Source organism: Oncorhynchus gorbuscha, unplaced genomic scaffold (genome assembly GCF_021184085.1).
Source record: "Oncorhynchus gorbuscha isolate QuinsamMale2020 ecotype Even-year unplaced genomic scaffold, OgorEven_v1.0 Un_scaffold_2834, whole genome shotgun sequence".
NCBI classification, from domain to species: domain Eukaryota; kingdom Metazoa; phylum Chordata; class Actinopteri; order Salmoniformes; family Salmonidae; genus Oncorhynchus; species Oncorhynchus gorbuscha.
Window position 1 is genome coordinate 14,190 of NW_025747235.1, and position 18,870 is coordinate 33,059.

At 48.2% G+C, this 18,870-nt stretch overlaps 1 pseudogene; it reads right to left on the reverse strand.

The window, feature by feature from the left end:
• Positions 1 to 1,041: 1,041 nt before the first annotated feature.
• LOC124026853 overlaps positions 1,042 to 18,870 on the reverse strand; it is a 42,192-nt pseudogene continuing 24,363 nt past the window's right edge.

An 18,870-nucleotide genomic window follows, 5' to 3' on the forward strand; every position in this document is an offset into this window, starting at 1 on the left:
GTACAGACTGTATGATCTGGGTGTTTACATTAGGGTGATACAGGTAAGGGCCATATGATCTGGGTGTTTACATTAGGGTGATACAGGTACAGACTGTATGATCTGGGTGTTTACATTAGGGTGATACAGGTAAGGACCATATGATCTGGGTGTTTACATTAGGGTGATACAGGTACAGACTGTATGATCTGGGTGTTTACATTAGGGTGATACAGGTAAGGACCATATGATCTGGGTGTTTACATTAGGGTGATACAGGTACAGACTGTATGATCTGGGTGTTTACATTAGGGTGATACAGGTAAGGACCATATGATCTGGGTGTTTACATTAGGGTGATACAGGTAAGGACCATATGATCTGGGTGTTTACATTAGGGTGATACAGGTACAGACTGTATGATCTGGGTGTTTACATTAGGGTGATACAGGTAAGGGCCATATGATCTGGGTGTTTACATTAGGGTGACACAGGTACAGACTGTATGATCTGGGTGTTTACATTAGGGTGATACAGGTACGGACTGTATGATCTGGGTGTTTACATTAGGGTGATACAGGTACAGACTGTATGATCTGGGTGTTTACATTAGGGTGATACAGGTAAGGACCATATGATCTGGGTGTTTACATTAGGGTGATACAGGTACAGACTGTATGATCTGGGTGTTTACATTAGGATGATACAGGTACAGACTGTATGATCTGGGTGTTTACATTAGGATGATACAGGTACAGACTGTATGATCTGGGTGTTTACATTAGGGTGATACAGGTACAGACTGTATGATCTGGGTGTTTACATTAGGGTGATACAGGTACAGACTGTATGATCTGGGTGTTTACATTAGGGTGATACAGGTACAGACTGTATGATCTGGGTGTTTACATTAGGGTGATACAGGTACAGACTGTATGATCTGGGTGTTTACATTAGGGTGATACAGGTACAGACTGTATGATCTGGGTGTTTACATTAGGGTGATACAGGTAAGGGCCACATGATCTGGGTGTTTACATTAGGGTGATACAGGTAAGGACCGTATGATCTGGGTGTTTACATTATACTTACTTTTTCATGGTAGTCAAACACGTCCTGCCAGACTATGGCTGTCTTGTTGAGTCCCTTCGTAATGTTCACCATACTGGAAGATACAAACACACAGACCTCTGTAGTATCCCCAACTTAAACCGAGCCAGTCCCACAGTAGCCCACCACTATGTCATATTTTCATTTCATCATCTTCAAAATAAATTGTGTCCATTTTTTAGGTGTATTTCTGCACCATACAGGTCTCCATTTTGGTCCTTTTTTGTCCACTAACTTTTCCATGTAGTAGGATTCCAGTTTTGTGTAGTCAGTTCCAAACCCCATCTTCAGCATGAAGCCTCGGACATCAGGGTTGGACTTCCTGTGAGAAACAACACATTACAATATGATCATTCTCGGGTCAAGTACTGGGGTGTATTTATTCTGCCAATTCTGATGCAAAAGGAACTAAAACAAGAGTTTCTATTGGACAAATTCAGGTAAGTCCCTCCCTGTTTCGTTCCATTTGCCTTCCGTTTTCACAAAACATTTTGCAACAGACACGGCAGAATGAATACACCCTTGGAAGTTTGTGCAAGCTAACGTACAATACATCTGAAGGTTATGTATTCAAGCTATAGTACATCTGAAGGTTATGTATTCAAGCTATAGTACATCTGAAGGTTATGTATTCAAGCTATAGTACATCTGAAGGTTATGTATTCAAGCTATAGTACATCTGAAGGTTATGTATTCAAGCTATAGTACATCTGACAGTTATGTATTCAAGATATAGTACATCTGAAGGTTATGTATTCAAGCTATAGTACATCTGAAGGTTATGTATTCAAGCTATAGTACATCTGAAGGTTATGTATTCAAGCTATAGTACATCTGAAGGTTATGTATTCAAGCTATAGTACATCTGAAGGTTATGTATTCAAGCTATAGTACATCTGAAGGTTATGTATTCAAGCTATAGTACATCTGAAGGTTATGTATTCAAGCTATAGTACATCTGAAGGTTATGTATTCAAGCTATAGTACATCTGACAGTTATGTATTCAAGCTATAGTACATCTGAAGGTTATGTATTCAAGATATAGTACATCTGACAGTTATGTATTCAAGATATAGTACATCTAAGGTTATGTATTCAAGCTATAGTACATCTGAAGGTTACATCTGAAGGTTATGTATTCAAGCTATAGTACATCTGAAGGTTATGTATTCACGCTATAGTACATCTGAAGGTTATGTATTCAAGCTATAGTACATCTGAAGGTTATGTATTCACGCTATAGTACATCTGAAGGTTATGTATTCAATGTGCCGCTTTATTATATGGACATACACCGAGAATTAACCCCCCCCCCCCCCCATTCCTGCCCTCAGAACTGCCTCAATGTGTCGGGGCATGGACTCAGCAAGGTGTCCAAAGCGTTCAAAAGGGATGCAGGCTCATGCTGACTCCAATGCTTCTCACAGTTGTTCTCAAGTTAGCTGGGTGTTCTTTTAGGTGGTGCACCATTCTTAAAATTAATACACATGGGAAACTGTTGAGCATGAAAAACCCAGCAAATCAAGTTCTGAGATACTCAAACCAGTGCGCCTGGCACTACCATACCCCGTTCAAAGGCACCTACTACCGTACCCCGTTCAAAGGCACCTACTACCATACCATACTACCACCTACTACCATACCATACTACCACCTACTACCGTACCCCGTTCAAAGGCACCTACTACCGTACCCCGTTCAAAGGCACCTACTACCATACCATACTACCACCTACTACCATACCATACTACCACCTACTACCGTACCCCGTTCAAAGGCACCTACTACCGTACCCCGTTCAAAGGCACCTACTACCATACCATACTACCACCTACTACCATACCATACTACCACCTACTACCATACCCCGTTCAAAGGCACCTACTACCATACCATACTACCACCTACTACCATACCATACTACCACCTACTACCATACCCCGTTCAAAGGCACCTACTACCATACCATACTACCACCTACTACCATACTACCACCTACTACCATACCCTGTTCAAAGGCACCTACTACCATACCCTGTTCAAAGGCACCTACTACCATACCCCGTTCAAAGGCACCTACTACCATACCCCGTTCAAAGGCACCTACTACCATACCATACTACCACCTACTACCGTACCCGTTCAAAGGCACCTACTACCATACCCCGTTCAAAGGCACCTACTACCATACCATACCCACCTACTACCATACCATACTACACCTACTACCATACCCCGTTCAAAGGCACCTACTACCGTTCAAAGGCACCTACTACCATACCATACTACACCTACCATACCATACTACCACCTACTACCATACCCCGTTCAAAGGCACCTACTACCATACCATTCAAAGGCACACCTACTACCATACTACCATACTACCACCTACTACCATACCCTGTTCAAAGGCACCTACTACCATACCCTGTTCAAAGGCACCTACTACCATACCCCGTTCAAAGGCACCTACTACCATACCCCGTTCAAAGGCACCTACTACCATACCCCGTTCAAAGACACCTACTACCATACCATACTACCACCTACTACCATACCCCGTTCAAAGACACCTACTACCATACCATACTACCACCTACTACCAGACCCCGTTCAAAGGCACCTACTACCATACCCCGTTCAAAGACACCTACTACCATACCCCGTTCAAAGGCACCTACTACCATACCCCGTTCAAAGGCACCTACTACCATACCCCGTTCAAAGGCACCTACTACCGTACCCCGTTCAAAGACACCTACTACCGTACCCCGTTCAAAGGCACCTACTACCGTACCCCGGTTCAAAGGCACCTACTACCATACCATACCACCACCTACCACCATACCCCGTTCAAAGGTACCTACTACCAGACCATACTACCACCTACTACCGTACCCCGTTCAAAGACACCTACTACCGTACCCCGTTCAAAGGGACCTACTACCATACCATACTACCACCTACCACCATACCCCGTTCAAAGACACCTACTACCATACCCCGTTCAAAGACACCTACTACCGTACCCCGTTCAAAGGCACTGAAATATCTTGTCTTGCCCATTCACCCTCTGAATGGCACAAATACACAATCCATGTCTCAATTGTCTCACGCCTTAAAAATCCTTCTTTAACCCGTCTCCTCCCCTTCATCTACACTGATTGAAGTGGATTTAACAAGTGACATAAATAAGGGATCATAGCTTTCACCTGGTCAGTCTGTCATGGAAAGAGCAGGGCTCTTAAGTGCTAGCACACACACACGTACTGTACATTCTGATAATGTGGTATGGTGGTACAATACATTTAGTATTGTAGATATGTAGTGGTGTAATATTGTTACATGATGTTTTATATTTTGTGTTGTGTACAGAAAGTGCCTCAATGTGTTTTTGGACCACAGGAAGAGTAGCTGCTGCGTGGGCATGAACTAATGGTGATCCCTGATAAATATCAATACAAATGTTTCGTATAGTCAGTGTGTATTGACACATTGGAAGTTAGACCAATCAAAGTAGATGTACTGTAACGGACAACCCTCTTGACATCTCTCGACAAAACAAACGGAACAGTAGCAACAATTATGTCCTCACAGCATCAAGAGATACACTACTTTTGGATATATATACACACTTTCTTCACTATTCAAAAAATGGCAATAGTTAATCAAGTTTGTATAGCCTTAACATCAACCTACCAGCAGGTGAAGTCTACCTCGTCCCCTCCCAGATGGACGTAAGAGTCAGGAAACACTGAGGTGACCTCTTTAAACAGGCGGGTCATGAACTGGTAGCTGGAGGAGTTGGCTGGGTTCACTGGACCGAACGTCCCAGAGGGAACTGTGCCCTTATAGCAGGGGGTCAGGAGACCGGGCTGTCCTGAGAAGAGAGGGGTCAGGGGGTTATGGGTGGGGAGAGATGGGTCAGGAGACCGGGCTGTCCTGAGAAGAGAGGGTCAGGGGGTTATGGGTGGGGAGAGAGGGGTCAGGAGACTGGGCTGTCCCGGGGAGAGAGGGGTCAGGGGGTTATGGGTGGGGAGAGATGGGTCAGGAGACCGGGCTGTCCTGAGGAGAGATGGGTCAGGAGACCGGGCTGTCCTGAGAAGAGAGGGGTCAGGGGTTATGGTTAGTTAGAACAAGTGGTGGAAAAAGTACCCAGTTATCATACTTGAGTAAAAGTAAAAGATAACTTCATTAGAAGTAAAATACACCCAGTAAAATACACCCAGTAAAATACACCCAGTAAAATACTAGAGTAAAGGTCTAAAAGTATTTGGTTTTAAATTGTTGGATTCTGGGTTAAACTTGGAACATTGCTATCCTAGAGACATGACATATCAGATGTAAGACTATAGTATCTGAGGGGTGATAGAGACTGGTTTTTACATCAGAAGTGAATGGTTATCTGTTGAAGCCAGATGGCTTTGGAATGTGTTGGGTGGATGGGAGGAAGTCACATGATTGCTATGGGGGATAAGGATGGATATCTGTGGATTAGGCAAATGAGGGGTTGAGGTCAGATCCCCTTAAGGGAGACATTATGGTTTATTACCTACCCTATTACTTCGTCATCCTGTGGAATCATAATAGATGTAAGGATTGGAGAGAAGGAGTGCCTAAATTGGAGTATATATACTTGTGGTGGAAACATGTTTTGTTTAATGCAGCTGTATCGATCCTCTGGGCAAAATAAACTTGGTTAAGCTTTCATAGTGTCCTTTGAGTGTTTTACTCTGAGGATTAGATCCTAACAACATATAATTATGTATCAAAAGTAAATGTAATTGCTAAAATATGGTTAGTTAGAACAAGTGGGGGTAAAAAAGGGGTCGGGAGACCGGGCTGTCCCGAGGAGAAAGGGGTCGGGAGACCGGGCTGTCCCGAGGAGAAAGGGGTCGGGAGACCGGGCTGTCACGAGGAGAAAGGGGTCGGGAGACCGGGCTGTCACGAGGAGAAAGGGGTCGGGAGACCGGGCTGTCACGAGGAGAAAGGGGTCGGGAGACCGGGCTGTCACGAGGAGAAAGGGGTCGGGAGACCGGGCTGTCACGAGGAGAGAGGGGTCAGGAGACCGGGCTGTCCCGGGGAGAGAGGGGTCAGGGGGTTATGGGTGGGGAGAGATGGGTCAGGAGACTGTGCTGTCATGGGGAGTGCGGTCATAAAACCTTTATAACGGCTATATAAGACATTATAACCTCTGTCATAGAACATAAAATGTTATGAATCTAGTTAGCAATTCATATTCCATCTGTAAATAGCCCACCCACTTTACCTACCTCATCCCCATACTGTTTTTATTTATTTACTTTTCTGCTCTTTTGCACACCAGTATCTACCTGCACATGACCATCTGATCATTTATCACTCCAGTGTTAATCTGCTAAATTGAAATTATTCGCCTACCTCCTCATGCCTTTTGCACACAATGTATATAGAGTCTTTTTCCTTCTACTGTGTTATTGACTTGTTAATTGTTTACTCCATGTGTAACTCTGCATTGTTGTGTGTCACACTGCTTTGCTTTATCTTGGCCAGGTCACAGTTGTAAATGAGACCTTGTTCTCAACTAGCCTACCTGGTTAAATAAAGGTAAAATAAAAAAAAAAACATTTAAAAAGAAGCAGAGTCCATGACTGTGTGTGTGTGTGTTACCTTTGCCCCATGACTGAGGGTGTGTATTACCTTTGCCCCATGACTGAGGGTGTGTGTGTGTGTGTGTGTGTGTGTGTGTGTGTGTTTGCCCCATGACTGAGGGTGTGTGTGTGTTACCTTTGCCCCATGACTGAGGGTGTGTGTGTGTGTGTGTTACCTTTGCCCCATGACTGAGTGTGTGTGTGTGTGTGTTACCTTTGCCCCATGACTGAGGGTGTGTGTGTGTGTGTGTGTGTGTGTGTTACCTTTGCCCCATGACTGAGGGTGTGTGTGTGTGTGTTATCTTTGCCCCATGACTGAGGGTGTGTGTGTGTGTTACCTTTGCCCCATGACTGAGGGTGTGTGTGTGTGTTACCTTTGCCCCATGACTGAGGGTGTGTGTGTGTGTGTGTTACCTTTGCCCCATGACTGAGGGTGTGTGTGAGCTTTACCCCATGACTGAGGGTGTGTGTGTGTGTGTTACCTTTGCCCCATGACTGAGGGTGTGTGTGAGCTTTACCCCATGACTGAGGGTGTGTGTGTGTGTGTGTGTGAGGTTTGCCCCATGACTGAGGGTGTGTGTGACCTTTGCCCCATGACTGGGGTGTGTGTGTGTGTGACCTTTGCCCCATGACCGAGGGTGTGTGTGTGTGTGTGACCTTTGCCCCATGACCGAGGGTGTGTGTGTGTGTGTGTGTGTGTGACCTTTGCCCCATGACCGAGGGTGTGTGTGTGTGTGTGTGTTACCTTTGCCCCATGACTGACGGTGTGTGTGTGTGTGTGTTACCTTTGCCCCATGACTGTGTGTGTGTGTGTGTGTGTTACCTTTGCCCCATGACTGAGGGTGTGTGTGTGTGTGTGTTACCTTTGCCCCATGACTGAGGGTGTGTGTGTGTGTGTGTGTACCTTTGCCCCATGACTGAGGGTGTGTGTGTGTGTGTGTTACCTTTGCCCCATGACTGAGGGTGTGTGTGTGTGTGTGTGTTACCTTTGCCCCATGACTGAGGGTGTGTGTGTGTGTGTGTTACCTTTGCCCCATGACTGAGGGTGTGTGTGTGTGTGTGTTACCTTTGCCCCATGACTGAGGGTGTGTGTGTGTGTGTGTTACCTTTGCCCCATGACTGAGGGTGTGTGTGTGTGTTACCTTTGCCCCATGACTGAGGGTGTGTGTGTGTGTTACCTTTGCCCCATGACTGAGGGTGTGTGTGTGTGTGTGTTTGCCCCATGACTGAGGGTGGGTGTGTGTGTGTGTTTGCCCCATGACTGAGGGTGTGTGTGTGTGTTACCTTTGCCCCATGACTGAGGGTGTGTGTGTGTGTGTTACCTTTGCCCCATGACTGAGGGTGGGTGTGTGTGTGTTACCTTTGCCCCATGACTGAGGGTGTGTGTGTGTGTTACCTTTGCCCCATGACTGAGGGTGTGTGTGTGTGTTACCTTTGCCCCATGACTGAGGGTGTGTGTGTGTGTTACCTTTGCCCCATGACTGAGGTGTGTGTGTGTGTTACCTTTGCCCCATGACTGAGGGTGTGTGTGTGTGTTACCTTTGCCCCATGACTGAGGGTGTGTGTGTGTGACCTTTGCCCCATGACTGAGTGTGTGTGTGTGTGTGACCTTTGCCCCATGACTGAGGGTGTGTGTTACCTTTGCCCCATGACTGAGGGTGTGTGTGTGTGTTACCTTTGCCCCATGACTGAGGGTGTGTGTGTGTGTGTGTGTTACCTTTGCCCCATGACTGAGGGTGTGTGTGTGTGTGTGTGTGTGTGTTACCTTTGCCCCATGACTGAGGGTGTGTGTGTGTGTTACCTTTGCCCCATGACTGAGGGTGTGTGTGTGTGTTACCTTTGCCCCATGACTGAGGGTGTGTGTGACCTTTGCCCCATGACTGAGGGTGTGTGTGTGTGTGTGTGTGTGACCTTTGCCCCATGACTGAGTGTGTGTGTGTGTGTGTTTGCCCCATGACTGAGGTGTGTGTGTACCTTTGCCCCATGACTGAGGGTGTGTGTGTGTGTGTGTGTTACCTTTGCCCCATGACTGAGGGTGTGTGTGTGTGTGTGTGTTACCTTTGCCCCATGACTGAGGGTGTGTATGTGTGTGTGTGTGTGTGTGTTACCTTTGCCCCATGACTGAGGGTGTGTGTGTGTGTGTGTGTGTGTGTTACCTTTGCCCCATGACTGAGGGTGTGTATGTGTGTGTGTGTGTGTGTGTGTGTTACCTTTGCCCCATGACTGGGGGTGTGTATGTGTGTGTGTGTGTTACCTTTGCCCCATGACTGAGGGTGTGTATGTGTGTGTGTGTGTGTGTGTGTGTGTGTGTGTGTGTGTGTGTGTGACCTTTGCCCCATGACTGTGTGTGTGTGTGTGTGTGACCTTTGCCCCATGACTGTGTGTGTGTGTGTGTGTTACCTTTGCCCCATGACTGAGGGTGTGTGTGTGTGTGTGTGTGTTACCTTTGCCCCATGACTGACGGTGTGTGTGTGTGTGTGTTACCTTTGCCCCATGACTGAGGGTGTGTGTGTGTGTGTGTGTGTGTGTGTGTGTTACCTTTGCCCCATGACTGAGGGTGTGTGTGTGTGTGTGTGTGTGTTACCTTTGCCCCATGACTGAGGGTGTGTGTGTGTGTGTGTGTGTTACCTTTGCCCCATGACTGAGGGTGTGTGTGTGTGTGTGTGTGTTACCTTTGTCCCATGACTGAGGGTGTGTGTGTGTGTGTGTGTGTTACCTTTGTCCCATGACTGAGGGTGTGTGTGTGTGTGTGTGTGTTACCTTTGTCCCATGACTGAGGGTGTGTGTGTGTGTGTGTTACCTTTGCCCCATGACTGAGGGTGTGTGTGTGTGTGTGTTACCTTTGCCCCATGACTGAGGGTGTGTGTGTGTGTGTTACCTTTGCCCCATGACTGAGGGTGTGTGTGTGTGTTACCTTTGCCCCATGACTGAGGGTGTGTGTGTGTGTGTTACCTTTGCCCCATGACTGAGGGTGGGTGTGTGTGTGTTACCTTTGCCCCATGACTGAGGGTGTGTGTGTGTGTGTTACCTTTGCCCCATGACTGAGGGTGTGTGTGTGTGTTACCTTTGCCCCATGACTGAGGGTGTGTGTGTGTGTTACCTTTGCCCCATGACTGAGGGTGTGTGTGTGTGTTACCTTTGCCCCATGACTGAGGGTGTGTGTGTGTGACCTTTGCCCCATGACTGAGGGTGGGTGTGTGTGTGTGTGTGTGTGTGACCTTTGCCCCATGACTGAGTGTGTGTGTGTGTGTGTTTGCCCCATGACTGAGGGTGTGTGTTACCTTTGCCCCATGACTGAGGGTGTGTGTGTGTGTGTGTGTTACCTTTGCCCCATGACTGAGGGTGTGTATGTGTGTGTGTGTGTGTGTGTTACCTTTGCCCCATGACTGAGGGTGTGTATGTGTGTGTGTGTGTGTGTGTTACCTTTGCCCCATGACTGAGGGTGTGTATGTGTGTGTGTGTGTGTGTGTTACCTTTGCCCCATGACTGAGGGTGTGTATGTGTGTGTGTGTGTGTGTGTTACCTTTGCCCCATGACTGAGGGTGTGTATGTGTGTGTGTGTGTGTGTTACCTTTGCCCCATGACTGAGGGTGTGTATGTGTGTGTGTGTGTGTGTGTGTGTGTGTGTGTGTGTGTGTGTGTGTGTGTGTGTGTGTGTGTGTGACCTTTGCCCCATGACTGTGTGTGTGTGTGTGTGTGACCTTTGCCCCATGACTGTGTGTGTGTGTGTGTGTGTGTGTGTGTGTGTTACCTTTGCCCCATGACTGAGGGTGTGTGTGTGTGTGTGTGTTACCTTTGCCCCATGACTGAGGGTGTGTATGTGTGTGTGTGTGTGTGTGTTACCTTTGCCCCATGACTGAGGGTGTGTGTGTGTGTGTGTGTGTGTGTGTGTGTGTTACCTTAGCCCCATGACTGAGGGTGTGTATGTGTGTGTGTGTGTGTGTGTGTTACCTTAGCCCCATGACTGAGGGTGTGTATGTGTGTGTGTGTGTGTTACCTTTGCCCCATGACTGAGGGTGTGTGTGTGTGTGTGTGTGTGTGTGTGTGACCTTTGCCCCATGACTGAGGGTGTGTATGTGTGTGTGTGTGTGTGTGTGTGTGTGTGTGTGTGTGTGTGTGTGTGTGTGTGACCTTTGCCCCATGACTGTGGGTGTGTGTGTTTGCCCCATGACTGTGTGTGTGTGTGTGTTACCTTTGCCCCATGACTGTGTGTGTGTGTGTGTGTTACCTTTGCCCCATGACTGAGGGTGTGTGTGTGTGTGTGTGTGTGTGTTACCTTTGCCCCATGACTGAGGGTGTGTGTGTGTGTGTGTGTGTGTGTTTTTGCCCCATGACTGAGGGTGTGTGTGTGTGTGTGTGTGTGTGTGTGTGTGTATTTACCTTTGCCCCATGACTGAGGGTGTGTGTGTGTGTGTGTGTGTGTGTTACCTTTGCCCCATGACTGAGGGTGTGTGTGTGTGTGTGTGTGTTACCTTTGCCCCATGACTGAGGGTGTGTGTGTGTGTTACCTTTGCCCCATGACTGAGGGTGTGTGTGTGTTTGCCCCATGACTGAGGGTGTGTGTGTGTGTGTGTGTGTTTGCCCCATGACTGAGGGTGTGTGTGTGTGTGTGTGACCTTTGCCCCATGACTGAGGGTGTGTGTGTGTGTGTTTGCCCCATGACTGAGGTGTGTGTGTGTGTGTGACCTTTGCCCCATGACTGAGGGTGTGTGTGTGTGTGTGACCTTTGCCCCATGACTGAGGGTGTGTGTGTGTGTGTGTGTGTGTGTGTGTGTGTGTGTGTGTGTGTGACCTTTGCCCCATGACTGAGGGTGTGTGTGTGTGTGTGACCTTTGCCCCATGACTGAGGGTGTGTGTGTGTGTGTGACCTTTGCCCCATGACTGAGGGTGTGTGTGTGTGTGTGTTTACCTTTGCCCCATGACTGAGGTGTGTATGTGTGTGTGTGTGTGTGTGTTTACCTTTGCCCCATGACTGAGGGTGTGTATGTGTGTGTGTGTGTGTGTGTGTGTGTTACCTTAGCCCCATGACTGAGGGTGTGTATGTGTGTGTGTGTGTGTGTGTTACCTTAGCCCCATGACTGAGGGTGTGCCCCTTTGCCCCATGACTGAGAGGTGTATGTGTGTGTGTGTGTGTGTGTGTGTGACCTTTGCCCCATGACTGAGGGTGTGTATGTGTGTGTGTGTGTGTGTGTGTGTGTGTGTGTGTGTGTGTGTGTGTGTGTGACCTTTGCCCCATGACTGTGTGTGTGTGTGTGTGTGACCTTTGCCCCATGACTGTGTGTGTGTGTGTGTGTACCTTTGCCCCATGACTGTGTGTGTGTGTGTGTGTTACCTTTGCCCCATGACTGAGGGTGTGTGTGTGTGTGTGTGTGTGTGTTACCTTTGCCCCATGACTGAGGGTGTGTGTGTGTGTGTGTGTGTGTGTTACCTTTGCCCCATGACTGAGGGTGTGTGTGTGTGTGTGTGTGTGTGTGTGTGTGTGTGTTACCTTTGCCCCATGACTGAGGGTGTGTGTGTGTGTGTGTGTGTGTGTTACCTTTGCCCCATGACTGAGGTGTGTGTGTGTGTGTGTGTGTACCTTTGCCCCATGACTGAGGGTGTGTGTGTGTGTTACCTTTGCCCCATGACTGAGGGTGTGTGTGTGTGTGTGTGTGTGTGTGTGTGTGTGTGTGTGTGTGTGTGTGACCTTTGCCCCATGACTGAGGGTGTGTGTGTGTGTGTGACCTTTGCCCCATGACTGAGGGTGTGTGTGTGTGTGACCTTTGCCCCATGACTGAGGGTGTGTGTGTGTGTGTGACCTTTGCCCCATGACTGAGGGTGTGTGTGTGTGTGTGACCTTTGCCCCATGACTGAGGGTGTGTGTGTGTGTGTGACCTTTGCCCCATGACTGAGGGTGTGTGTGTGTGACCTTTGCCCCATGACTGAGGGTGTGTGTGTGTGACCTTTGCCCCATGACTGAGGGTGTGTGTGTGTGTGTGACCTTTGCCCCATGACTGAGGGTGTGTGTGTGTGTGTGACCTTTGCCCCATGACTGAGGGTGTGTGTGTGTGTGTGTGTGTGTGACCTTTGCCCCATGACTGAGGGTGTGTGTGTGTGTGTGTGTGACCTTTGCCCCATGACTGAGGGTGTGTGTGTGTGTGTGTGTGACCTTTGCCCCATGACTGAGGGTGTGTGTGTGTGTGTGTGTGTGTACCTTTGCCCCATGACTGAGGGTGTGTGTGTGTGTGTGTGTGACCTTTGCCCCATGACTGAGGGTGTGTGTGTGTGTGTGTGTGACCTTTGCCCCATGACTGAGGGTGTGTGTGTGTGTGTGTGTGACCTTTGCCCCATGACTGAGGGTGTGTGTGTGTGTGTGTGACCTTTGCCCCATGACTGAGGGTGTGTGTGTGTGTGTGTGACCTTTGCCCCATGACTGAGGGTGTGTGTGTGTGTGTGACCTTTGCCCCATGACTGAGGGTGTGTGTGTGTGTGTGTGTGTGTGTGTGACCTTTGCCCCATGACTGAGGGTGTGTGTGCGTGTGTGTGTGTGTGACCTTTGCCCCATGACTGAGGGTGTGTGTGTGTGTGTGTGTGTGTGTGACCTTTGCCCCATGACTGAGGGTGTGTGTGTGTGTGTGTGTGTGTGTGTGTGACCTTTGCCCCATGACTGAGGGTGTGTGTGTGTGTGTGACCTTTGCCCCATGACTGAGGGGGTGTGTGTGTGTGTGTGTTACCTTTGCCTCATGACTGAGGGTGTGTATGCTACCCTTGCCCCATGACTGAGGGTGTGTGTGCTACCTTTGCCCCATGACTGAGGGTGTGTGTGTGTGTGTGTGTGTGTGTTACCTTTGCCTCATGACTGAGGGTGTGTGTGCTACCTTTGCCCCATGACTGTGGGTGCGTGTGCTACCTTTGCCCCATGACTGGGTGTGTCCCGGGGAGTCAAATTCAGCCAGGACCCTGATGCCTCTGAGTCTGGCGTGGGCGATAACCCTCTTCACGTCTATCTGGGTGTACATGGGTCGACGGATGGAACGCCCCTAGGACAAACAGAGCCGAGCAGAATATCAGCCAAGCACAACATCAGATAATTGAATATTGAATAGCCTTAATAGAACATTGTTGATGGCGGCAGGTAGCCTAGCAGGAGGGCAGCAGGTAGGCGGTAATAGAATATTGTTGCAGGCAGGTAGCCTAGCCAGGTAGCCTAGCGGTAGGAGGGAGGCAGGTAGCCTAGCGGTAGGAGGGAGGAAGCGGTAGGAGGGAGGCAGGTAGCCGGTAGGAGGGAGGCAGGTAAGAGGAGGGAGGCAGGTAGCCTAGCGGTAGGAGGGAGGCAGGTAGCCTAGCGGTAGAGGGAGGCAGGTAGCCTAGCTGTAAGAGGGAGGCAGGTAGCCTAGCGGTAGGAGGGAGGCAGGTAGGGGAGGGAGGCAGGTAGCCTAGCGGTAGGAGGGAGGCAGGTAGCCTAGCGGTAGGGAGGCAGGTAGCCTAGGGAGGGAGGCAGGTAGCCTAGCGGTAGGAGGGAGGCAAGAGGGAGGCAGGCATGTAGCCTAGCGGTAATAGAATATTGTTGCGGGAGGCAGGTAGCCTACCAGAGGGAGGCAGTTAGCCTAGCGGTAAGAGGAGGCAGGTAGCCTAGCGGGAAGAGGGAGGCAGGTAGCCTAGCGGTAAGAGGGAGGCAGGTAGCCTAGGGTAGAGGGAGGCAGGTAGCCTAGCGGGAAGAGGGAGGCAGGTAGGAAGGGGAGGCAGGTAGCCTAGCGGGAAGAGGGAGGCCCGTAGGAAGGGGAGGCAGGTAGCCTAGCGGGAAGAGGGAGGCAGGTAGCCTAGCGGGAAGAGGGAGGTAAGAGGGGAAGAGCAGGTAGCCTAGCGGGGAGGGAGGCAGGTAGAGGGGAGAGCAGGTAGCCTAGCGGTAAGAGGGAGGCAGGTAGCCTAGCGGTAGAGGGAGGCAGCGGGAAGAGGGAGGCAGGTAGCCGGTAGGAGGGAGGCAGGTAGCCTAGGGGAAGAGGGAGGCAGAAGCGGGAAGAGGGAGGCAGGTAGCCTAGCGGTAGGAGGGAGGCAGGTAGCCTAGCGGGAAGAGGAGGAAGGTAGCCTAGCGGGAAGAGGGAGGCAGGTAGCCTAGCGGGAAGGGGAAGAGGCGGTAGGGGAGGCAGGTAGCCTAGCGGGAAGAGGGAGGCAGGTAGCCTAGCGGGAAGAGGGAGGCAGGTAGCCTAGCGGGAAGAGGGAGGCAGGTAGCCTAGCGGGAAGAGTGCGTTTGAACGTGGAAGTATTTTATTTTTGTATAAAACGTTTTTTTTTTGCAGAAATGCCTTCTCGAACATGTGAACTTTCATGTGCCTTAATAATGGTTTATGCCATCTGTAAATACGAATAAAATTATAAATTACGAGCTTAGTTGGTTAAGCCACAGAAAAAGTCAGCAACCTTCCCACTAGCCATGATTAGCTGAGACAATGAGTGGGCTGAACATGCCAAACGATGAGTTTGGATTGGTGTAACTGAGTCAGGTATGTAGGCCTCTTTGCTCGCACATGCTATTTCAGTTCTGCCCACACATTTTCTATATGATTTAAAGGTCAGGGCTTTGTGATGGCCACTACAATACATTGACTTTCTGGTCCTTGAGCCATTTTGCCACAACTTTGGAAGCATGCTTGGGGTCATTTTCCATTTGTAAGACCCATTTGCGACCAAGCATTAACTTCCTGACTGATGTCTTGAGATGTTGTTTCAATATATCCACATCATTTTCCTGCCTCATAATGCCATCTATTTCGTGAAGTGCACCAGACCCTCCTGCAGCAAAGCACCCCCACAACATGATGCTGCCACCCCCATGCTTCGCTGTTGGGATGGTGTTCTTCGTTTTGCAAGCCTCCCCCTTTTTCCTCCAAACATAACAATTGTCATTATGGCCAAACAGTTCTATTTTTGTTTCATCAGACCAGAGGACATTTCTCCAAAAAGTACAATCTTTCTCCCCATGTGTTCCTTGCTGAGCGGCCTTTCAGGTTATGTTGATATAGGACTCATTTCACTGTGGATATAGATACTCTTGTACTGTTTCCAAGGTCCTTTGCTGTTGTTCTGAGATTGATTTGCACTTTTCGCACCAAGGTACGTTCATCTCTAGGAGACAGAACGCGTCTCCTTCCTGAGTGGTATGACGGCTGCATGGTCCCGTGGTGTTTATACTTGCATACTATTGTTTGTACAGGTGAACGTGGTAACTTCAGGCGTTTGTAAATTGCTCCCAAAGATGAACCAGACTTGTGGAGGTCTACTATTTCTATTCTGAGGTCTTGGCAGATTTATTTAGATTTTCCCATGATGTCAAGCAAAGAGGCACCGAGTTTGAAGGTAGGCCTTGAAATACATCCACAGGTACACCTCCAATTGACTCAAATTATGTTAATTCGCCTACCAGAAGCTTCTAAAGCCATGACATTTTCTGGAATTTTCCAAGCTGTTTAAAGGCACAGTCAACTTAGTGTATGTAAACTTCTGACCCACTGGAATTGTGATACAGTGAATTATAAGTGAAATAATCTGTCTGTAAACAATTGTTGGAAACATTACTTGTGTCATGCACAAAGTAGATGTCCTAACAGACTTTCCAAAACTATAGTTTGTTAACAAGTGTATGTAAACTTCCGACTTCAACTGTATATGGGTAAGAGTCTAGCTATAGTTTCAGATATTATACATTTCTAATTTTGCCAAAGTTGTTTTTAAATCGCAAAATAAAGTTTACTGTTAGCCAGCTAGCTAACAATGCATTTATGATCCGTGTGTAGTAATGTTATCTCAGAATGCGATTTCACGTTGCTAGTTATTTCCTAATGTAGACTAACTTTAGCAAGCTATGACAATCGGTTTGAATTGCTAGTACTCTATGGATTAGGATTAAGGGTCATTGTTCACGTAGTATGTCTGATGATTACACGACTCATCAAGTTAACCAAGTGTGTCTGACGGTGATTACGGCTATCTACTGTATAATAAGACAAAATATCTGGATCAGTATCAGTAGAACACACCTGACTCTCCTCCACCAGTCACAAAAGGAGAATAGTCTAATGCCTCCCATCAGAAAGACCTGTAGAACACACCTGTCTCTCCTCATACAAGGAGAATGGTCTAATGCCTCCCATCAGAAAGACCTGTAGAACACACCTGTCTCTCCTCATACAAGGAGAATGGTCTAATGCCTCCCATCTGAAAGACCTGTAGAACACACCTGTCTCTCCTCCACCAGTCACACAAGGAGAATGGTCTAATGCCTCCCATCTGAAAGACCTGTAGAACACACCTGTCTCTCCTCATACAAGGAGAATGGTCTAATGCCTCCCATCAGAAAGACCTGTAGAACACACCGGTCTCTCCTCATACAAGGAGAATGGTCTAATGCCTCCCATCTGAAAGACCTGTAGAACACACCTGTCTCTCCTCCACCAGTCACACAAGGAGAATGGTCTAATGCCTCCCATCTGAAAGACCTGTAGAACACACCTGTCTCTCCTCATACAAGGAGAATGGTCTAATGCCTCCCATCAGAAAGACCTGTAGAACACACCGGTCTCTCCTCATACAAGGAGAATGGTCTAATGCCTCCCATCTGAAAGACCTGTAGAACACACCTGTCTCTCCTCCACCAGTCACACAAGGAGAATGGTCTAATGCCTCCCATCTGAAAGACCTGTAGAACACACCTGTCTCTCCTCATACAAGGAGAATGGTCTAATGCCTCCCATCAGAAAGACCTGTAGAACACACCGGTCTCTCCTCATACAAGGAGAATGGTCTAATGCCTCCCATCTGAAAGACCTGTAGAACACACCTGTCTCTCCTCCACCAGTCACACAAGGAGAATGGTCTAATGCCTCCCATCTGAAAGACCTGTAGAACACACCTGTCTCTCCTCATACAAGGAGAATGGTCTAATGCCTCCCATCAGAAAGACCTGTAGAACACACCGGTCTCTCCTCATACAAGGAGAATGGTCTAATGCCTCCCATCTGAAAGACCTGTAGAACACACCTGTCTCTCCTCCACCAGTCACACAAGGAGAATGGTCTAATGCCTCCCATCTGAAAGACCTGTAGAACACACCTGTCTCTCCACCAGTCATACAAGGAGAATGGTCTAATGCCTCCCATCAGAAAGACCTGTAGAACACACCGGTCTCTCCTCATACAAGGAGAATGGTCTAATGCCTCCCATCTGAAAGACCTGTAGAACACACCTGTCTCTCCTCCACCAGTCACACAAGGAGAATGGTCTAATGCTTCCCATCAGAAAGACCTGTAGAACACACCTGTCTCTCCTCATACAGTGCCTTGCGAAAGTATTCGGCCCCCTTGAACTTTGCGACCTTTTGCCACATTTCAGGCTTCAAACATAAAGATATAAAACTGTATTTTTTTGTGAAGAATCAACAACAAGTGGGACACAATCATGAAGTGGAAGGACATTTATTGGATATTTCAAACTTTTTTAACAAATCAAAAACGGAAAAATTGGGCGTGCAAAAATTATTCAGCCCCCTTAAGTTAATACTTTAGCGCCACCTTTTGCTGCGATTACAGCTGTAAATCGCTTGGGGTATGTCTCTATCAGTTTTGCACATCGAGAGACTGACATTTTTTCCCATTCCTCCTTGCAAAACAGCTCGAGCTCAGTGAGGTTGGATGGAGAGCATTTGAACAGCAGTTTTCAGTTCTTTCCACAGATTCTCGATTGGATTCAGGTCTGGACTTTGACTTGGCCATTCTAACACCTGGATATGTTTATTTTTGAAACATTCCATTGTAGATTTTCCTTTATGTTTTGGATCATTGTCTTGTTGGAAGACAAATCTCCGACCCATCATCTACTATCCTCCTGACCCTATGTAGCCAGGTCCATCTACTATCCTCCTGACCCTATGTAGCCAGGTCCATCTACTATCCTTCTGACCCAGGTCCATCTACTATCCTCCTGACCCTATGTAGCCAGGTCCCATCTACTATCCTCCTGACCCTATGTAGCCAGGTCCCATCTACTATCCTCCTGACCCTATGTAGCCAGATCCCATCTACTATCCTCCTGACCCTATGTAGCCAGGTCCCATCTACTATCCTTCTGACCCAGGTCCCATCTACTATCCTTTGACCCAGGTCCCATCTACTATCC